Source organism: Bison bison, unplaced genomic scaffold, assembly GCF_000754665.1.
Source record: "Bison bison bison isolate TAMUID 2011002044 unplaced genomic scaffold, Bison_UMD1.0 scf7180017853952, whole genome shotgun sequence".
In the NCBI taxonomy this organism is placed as follows: Eukaryota; Metazoa; Chordata; class Mammalia; order Artiodactyla; family Bovidae; genus Bison; species Bison bison.
The window spans coordinates 5,759-14,131 of record NW_011484525.1 but is presented as its reverse complement, the minus strand read 5'-3'; the positions used below and the strand labels follow the sequence as shown (position 1 = coordinate 14,131).

General features: G+C 44.1%; 1 pseudogene; it reads right to left on the bottom strand.

Moving 5' to 3' along the window:
* Positions 1 to 3,777, bottom strand: part of LOC104999938 — a 6,720-nt pseudogene extending 2,943 nt beyond the window's left edge.
* Between the last annotated feature and the right edge of the window lie 4,596 nt (positions 3,778 to 8,373).

Below are 8,373 nucleotides of genomic sequence, written 5' to 3'. Positions count from 1 at the left end.
CTTTTCTGGCTTGGTCTGTAGGGTTCATAAATTTTCCACTTTTGGTGGATGACGTGGATCTCCGCCCCACGTTGACAAGTTGTTTGATTTACTTGCTTGTTTAAAAAATAAAGCCTAAAACACTCACGCTTCTGCTGGGCTCCTGCTGGGCTCCTGGGGCTGGGAGAAGTGGGGAGGGGATGATTCTGGGCCCGTTTGACTTCGTAGGGGCCTTCACCTCTGCTTTTCGGTCAACCACCCAACTACCTCCATCTTGAAAGCTCCTAACTGTTGCTTCTTGACCTGCATACAGGTTTCTCAGAAGGCAGGTAAGGTGGTCTGGTATTCCCATGTCTTTAAGAATTTTCCACAGTTTGTTATGATCCACACAGTCAAAGGCTTTAGTGTAGTCAATAAAGCAGATATTTTTCTGGAATTCCCTTGCTGGGAATGGTCCAACGGATGTTGGGAATTTGATCTCTGGTTCCTCTGCCTTTTCTAAATCCAGCTTGTACATCTGAAACCTTTTGGTTCACATACTGTTGAAGCCTAGCTTGGAGGATTTTGAGCATTACTTTGCTAGCATGTGAAATGAGTACAGTTGTGTGGTAGTTTGAACATTCTTTGGCATTGCCCTTCTTTGGGATTGGAATGAAAACTGACCTTTTCCAGTCCTGTGGCCACTGCTGAGTTTTCTAAATTTGTGGCATGTTGAGTGCAGCACTTTTGGGGCATCATCCTTTAGGATTTGAAGTAGCTCAGCTGGAATTCCATCACCTCCACTAACTTTGTTTGTAGTGATGCTTCCTAAGGCCCACTTGACTTCACACTCCCGGACGTCTGGCTCTAGGTGAGGGACCACACCATCGTGTTTGTTTGGGTCATTAAGACCTTTTTTGTATAGTTCTTCTGTGTATTTTTGCCACCTTTTCTTAATAATTTCTGCTTCTGTTAGATTCATATCATTTCTGTCCTTTTTTGGGCCCATCTTTGCATGAAATGTTCCCTTGGTATCTCTAATTTTCTTGAAGAGATCTCTAGTCTTTCCCATTCGATTGTTTTCCTCTATTTCTTTGCATTGCTCACTTAAGAAGGCTTTCTCTCTCCTTGCTATTCTTTGAAACTCTGCATATAGATGGGTGTATCTTTCCTTTCCTCTTTGCCTTTCACTCCTCTATCTCAGCTATTACTCAGCACTTCTCAGTAAATGTGGGCCTTTGCACAGGACACTTCTTCCCACCCATGTCTCCAGCCACCGTCATGGCTGGCATTCTGGCTGACAGCCAGGCCAGGAGCACATCAGTCCATGCCCCTCAGCCCCTGGTTCCGGGTAGAACCTGAGCAGCTCTGGTCCCCAAGCCCCTGCCTCCGTGGGGGATAATGTTCTATATGATGGTCTACACTGCAGGTCCTTGCCTCACTGTGTAGGGCCGTGCCTAAGGTCCTGTTCATAGTCTGGCTCCATGGCCAGCCTGTGTCCACCTTCACAGCTTCATGGATGCTCTCTGGCGTACACACCCACTCACCCACCTGCCACCCACCTTGCTCCTAGCTAAACTCAGGAGGTTTGTGTTTTCTCTGACAATGTCCACTTGAAATATGTATTTGACTTTTAAGGCCTTCAAAGTGATCTTCAAAAGATCACAGACACACATGGGGGAAACACAATGATGACATTTAGCTACTAAATCAAAGTGCAAAGGAAAGGGGGTTTTAGGAAAATTGTCTATCATCCATCTCTCACTCATCATGCACCATCTGCCATCTAACAATCTATTCACCAACTCACCTGCCTACCCACCTCCGCTCCTGACCAGACACCTCTATACACCCACCGGCTCTAATAACTGTGCCAGAGGCTTCTGGATAATTCTGCTCTGATGCTTTCTGCAGCCGGTTATACCCCCACCCCACCCCTGCCCCAACCTCTCCTTGACTTGACATGCTTGATGGTGTTTATAGTCCAGGTGTCCAAAGTGCAGGGGAGATGGATGTTGTCCAGAGTCTCCCCTACCCTCTGGGATGGTGGTGCCACCCTAGCTGGAGGCCTTGAGGCACCTCAGGGAGCCTGGCCCCTCTGCAGACAAGCTTCTGTGATGCATCAGGTCTGCTTCCCTTGGGTCAGTCTCACATTCTTTCCGGGGTGTGCAGTTCCTATGGGAAACCGAGCTGAGGGTGAGAGCTCAGCCTCCTGGAAACCCTGGGACAGGAGGTCCAGGCTGAGGCCTGCGCTCAGACACCAGGGTCCCCCAACCATGGAGCCTGCCATGGACAGAGTCCACACCGGTCACCTGCCCTCACCCACAGCAGACTCAGTCAGGAGACAGCGGCCGACGGTCCTGGCGAGGGAGGGCCAGAGGCACAGCCAGACCTAGCCGGGTCTGTTCCTCACCTGCAGGAGAGGCCCATCTGCCTCCCAGGCGGCTCCTGGCATTGCCCAGTACGCTTAGACAGAGCCAGAAAATACGTTCTCAGTTGGAACAGGCTCTATTATTTATGAAGTTCTATTTTATATTTGAAAATCAAAACCTTGGAAAGAAAGCATCCAACAGGGTCTCAGGGTAAACAAGCAGGCCCTCTGATGCCACGCTGTGGGGCCTCAGCTGTGTGGCCAGGGTGAGGCCCCTGGGAGGCAGCAGAGGCCTCGGGAGGTCGGAGAGCCTGCGCTGACATCTGGGTGAGCCTCCCAGGGTCTGTGTTAAAACTGAACACTCCAAGTTAACTTTGGGGACTCATAGCACCCCTCATGGGTAAGGACTTCTGCATTTAATTTAGAAAAATTTACTCCTAGTCCTAAATACTACATTAATTTTCTTTACAAAGCGGAAGAAAGTACCTGTGGAGACTGGAGCCAAGTCTGCCGGCCTCCATGTGAGTGTAGCTCTGAGATAACCAACCAGTGTGTCTACAGTGGGGCAGGCTTATCTCCACGGGGGCAGGTGTGTCTACACTAGGTCAGACGCGACTATAGGAGGGCAGGCGTGTCTACATTGGGGCAAGCGCGTCTCCACGAGGGTAGGCAGGTCTCCACAGGGCCAGGTCCTTCCCTTATTTGCTATACATTTTTTCCCAGGAGTTCTGTGTTTGGGGAAAGTTTAAAGCTACATCTTCCAGACAAATGAGAGCCAGGCGAGGTTGGATGCAGCTCCCGGGATGTTGGAAAGCTCCCAGGCCCCGCAGGACCAGCTGAGCTGAGCCGCGCCGCAGCGCTGATGGTGGTGCTGCGCTCAGGAGGGAGGTCGCAGTGTGTCCACTGCCAGAAAACCCAGGGCTCCAGGACCACTCTGGCCGCCGTGACCACCCTTGGCACCAAGGAGCCCTGAGCAGGCAGGCGGCAGACAGAGCCACCTGCGGGGGTGTGGCCTTTGGGAAGGAGGTCGACGTCCTCAGGGAGGGGGCTGGCCCTCCGCCGCAGGTCGCCCCGCAGACCCGCAGACTGAGGGTGGAGCGCGAGGAACCAAGGTTCCTGGGGCACCGTGAGCCCCTCCTGCCCTTGGCGCACCCGGTGAGGGGCGCGGAGCGGAGCTGGGGGCACACAAGGGGCCGCGGGGCCCCGCCCCACCAGGGTCTAATCCCACCCCCTCACCCACCGGCACAATTCAGATGCCCATTCTGTGTCTAAACTCTGAACCTGCTCCTTCTTCCATCCCTCCTCCCACCTCCCTCAGGCCACCTCCCAAAGACACCGCGGTCCCTTGAGGGTGGGGTGAGTGGGCCCCCCACGGGCCGCAGCCACGAGGAGGCATTTGGCCTCAGCCGGGAGCCCCTCCAGGTCACACGGAGACCTTCGTGCTTCATCCAGCACGGCGTTTCTCCTGATGTACTCTGCATATAAGTTAAATAAGCAGGGTGACAATATACAGCCTTAACGTACTCTTTTTCCTATTTGGAACCAGTCTGTTGTTCCATGTCCACTTCTAACTGATGCTTCCTGACCTGCATACAGATTTCTCAAGAGGCAGGTCAGGTGGTCTGGTAGTTTCATCTCTTTCAGAATTTTCCACAGTTTATTGTGATCCACACAGTCAAAGGTGTTGACGTAGTCAATAAAGCAGAAATAGATGTTTTTTTTTGAACTCTCTTGCTTTTTCTATGATCCAGCGGATGTTGGCAATTTGATCTCTGGTTCCTCTGCCTTTTCTAAAACCAGCTTGAATATCTGGAAGTTCATGGTTCACATATTGCTGAAGCCTGGCTTGGAGAATTTTGAGCATTACTTTACTAGCATGTGAGATGAGTGCAATTCTGTGGTAGTTTGAGCATTCTTTGGTATTGCCTTTCTTTGGGGTTGGAATGAAAACTGATCTTTTCCAGTCCTGTGGCCACTGCTGAGTTTTCCAAATTTGCTGACATATTGAGTGCTGGACTTTTACAGTATCATCTTTTAGGATTTGAAATAGCTTTGTAGGACTGGCTGAAGAAGCACAAGCCCTATTTGCTACATAAAAACCAGTATAGACCTAAACATATAAAGATTAAAAAGTGAGGAGGGAAAGATTTCCCCACACAATGAAAATCAAAAGAGGTGGAGTGGCAAATTGTTACATTAAATTTAAAATAACAAAAGATGCTGAAAGTTAAATGACATTTCAGTTGAAGAAGAAAATTCTTAACATATGCACTCAAAAGCATATACCTACAGAGACAGAAAGGAGAAACTGGAGTAAGTCAAAGAGAGACACCTACACCAGTAAGGATCAAAACAGAAAACCCTTCACACAAACTGGGCTGTAAATTGTGTCTTCAGCACGTTGCGTCCAAATGGGAATAATTATTAGGTGCATACTTTGCCAGAAGTCAATTTGGGGGTCACTTAGTAAATTTAATAAAGTTGTGTATCAAGATCTTTTTGACCAACATGTGAGCAAAGGTATCAAGTATAGAAAAGAAGCACCAAAAACAATGATGAAGATTACTGGAAAAAAAAGGGGAATAAAGAAATTCATACATGATAGACAGACTAAAGGAAAACTAAAAGCCCCTAACAACAGATAAAGCAATCTCAATAACCAGAAAAAAGCTCAGAGCAAAGAAAGAAATGAAAAGGATTTAAAGTTAAAGGTAATAAAAAATAAAGACAATAATGAAGAACGTAAATAAACAAAAGTATAGTTGAAGATTACAGAAACAATAAGATCACAATGAATAAGGACTATTTTGACATAAATGACAACTTCAGGAGAAAAGGATATGAGTTTAATAAGTTCAACCTCAAAGAATGAAAGACATTCAGAAACTGTAACAAAAATTACCAAGCTCTGAGACCCACAACTGTGGTCAAACTCTCCTGAAAGAAAAAGGCTGGTCTTCACAGGTGAACTCTTTAGGTCACTTTGAAAGCTTTTAGACTGCATGGGTAGAAACATCTCCTAAAACAAGGCACAGTCTGTCCTGGCCAGTGACCAAACATTTAGAATATTACAGGCAATACACGGATGAAAATAGATCAAATTCAACAAGAATATAGAACAAAGCCACAAATACACATACTCATCAAGTCTTAAGAGAGGCCACAGATCCTTCAAACAATCTCAACACCCTTTCTGGAGTCAACTACAGCAAGAACCAGAAGAAAAGAATGAATGCAGGTTGGAAAAGGAAACAGTGGGGCAAGAAAGCCTTGAGATGCCATCAGATTTATGTCTAAGTTAATGAAGCAAAATGTCCCGGGATAGAAATACAGCAGAAGTTTCTTTTCCAAATTTCCCTTAATGAAGAGAAACAATTAAGAATCAAATCACATTACCAATCATAACAAAATAATACAGCTAGGGACAAAGGAGCTGTGAGGGAGAGAGGAAAATTCCATGCTCCAGGGTGGGAGAATAAAATATTGTGGAAAAGATTATATGTAACCTCAAACAATTGTCATGGGCAATTTTTCACAAGATTTAATCTTCCCCAGTCAAAGAATATGAGTGCTCACTCAAAGACAGCTAAGCAGATTAAAGAATGGATGGAGGCCAGAGGATAGCAGTGGGTATTAATGACCATCTTTTAAGTGGTGCTGGGAAAACTGGCCAGTATGTAAAAAAACTGAGAGCCACGTGCCTACACACAAAATAAAACACAAAATGATTACAAAGGTCCCCGTAAAGACCATAACGTAACTTTAAAAAACTTATTTATGAAACATAAATATAACAAGCAATCTTATTTATTACAGCAAGAACCCTCTGTGATCCTACCTCACAAAATGAAAATAAAAACAAGACCTATAAATTAAAGTTAAAAACTTTGTAAAGATAAACCAGGTTGAAAAAAGACCTCAGAACAGGAGAAGAAGGAACAAAATGAAAACAACAACAACAACAACAACAACTGACAAAGGAGATTACTTCCAAAACTATTTGGAGGCTAAATAACTCAGTAAGAACACACAGCCTAATAAAAATGGGCACAACCAAAACACTCTTCAAGTATATGGATGCTAATAAAATATGAAGAAGCTAAAATAAAGGTCTCCTTTTAGCAAAACTACATGAGACAACGGAAATCATCAGAAATTCACAATAATGTGTGGAGAGTGTGGGGAAAAGGGAGAGTGTTCACTGTGGTGGAATTAAAGAACACTAGAGAAAGGCCATGGATATTCCTCAAAAAACAAAACCAAACAAAAAAAACTGGAAGTAAATGGCTAACCCACACTGGCATATCATAATGAAACCATAATTGAAACAGGCACGAATCCACAATATACTAGTAAATATACAGGAAGCACTGTTTATTAGCCAAGGAAATAGGAAGGAAAAAGACATTGATGATACTGTGGGACATACAAAAAGGATAAGCTATAAAAGAACTCATCTGGGTCACTTGCAGTGAATGTGGATGAACAATTATGTCACAGGAAGTAAATGAGGAAAGGAAAAGACAACGGGAATCTAGAACATGATAAAGAAACATTTACAGTTAGTACAAGGGAAAATAATAAAAAAAGGCTACATAGAATGGGGCGGGGGGAGACAGGAGGATGGGAAAGAGAAAAATAGCGGGAAAATAATGACTATGTATAAAGAAAAGCCTGGGATGTCTGTGGACTCAAAGTGGGGCCTGCTATAATTAACACCTGGATGGAGCAGGTGGTCAGGTAGAGAGGGATGTGGAGAAAGTATGGATATTTTCTTAGGGCAGAAATACATATCTTCATTAAAATTAAGTTAAACGTGGGACTTGGTGAAATGGAACATTCACAAAAGTCTAATGGGACTAGGAGAAAAGAACTAAACTAAAGTGATGAAGTGAAATGAAAGATACTAGTGCAATTTAAGAAGGCTGAACAAAATGGTAAAACAGAATGCTTGAAACATGGAGTGTGAAGTTGTACATAAACAAATGGTGAACTTAAAATGCAAAAACAAACATAACAACTAGAAAGAGACCCCACACAACAGGAAGAAGGCTGAACCAACAGGAAGGAAAATATTGTAACTTTTGGACTAGGTGATCTGTACGAGAATTTTGGAAGATGAATGTATAAGCCTACTTAAGTTATCTTAAAAAGACAAACAACAAAAACAAAAAAAGAAAATAATATATAAGCATGATAAAAACAACAGAGTAAAAGGGAAAAAACAAAAAAAAAGTAAAAAAAAAAAGGCGGGTTGGGGGTGGGGGCGAGGAAGACAGGGACAGAGAAAAAGAGCTGAAGAAATGAATCCAAAGTTGCAGGAAGCCTATGCCTTTCTATTTTTTTTTTTTTGCCCATTTACACAGAAAGTTTTAATAAATATAATGAATTAAAACATTTGACAAGCTATCTTTAACAGGTTAGGATATGATATAAATTTTTCCTTTTATAAATTTGGTAGCTATTTTTCTTCTACTCACTAAGATCAGGAATTCACGTTAAGTAAAAATGCAGGTGAAAAGCACATTGCTATGACTGTATTTCAAGTCAAGATATTACAGTTGAATTTATACTATAAATCTATTCACTTCAGTCACTCAGTCGTGTCCAACTCTTTGCAACCCCATGGACTGCAGTACGTCAGGCTTCCCTGTCCATCACCAACTCCCAGAGCCTACTCAAACTCATGTCCATCGAGTCAGTGATGCCATCCAACTATCTCATCCTCTGTCGTCCCTTTCTCCTCCCACCTTCAATCTTTCCCAGCATCAAGGTTTTTCCAATGAGTTGATTCTTTGCATCAGGTGGCCAGAGTTGAGTTTCAGCTTCAGTATCAGTCCTTCCAATGAATATTCAGGACTGATTTCCTTTAGGATTGACTGGTTGGATCTCCTTGCAGTCCAACGGACTCTCAAGAATCTTCTCCAACACCACAGTTCTAAAGCATCCATTCTTCAGTGCTCAGCTTTCTTTATAGTCCAACTCTCACATCCATACATGACTAGTGGAAAAACCATAGCTTTGACTAGACGGACCTTTGTTGG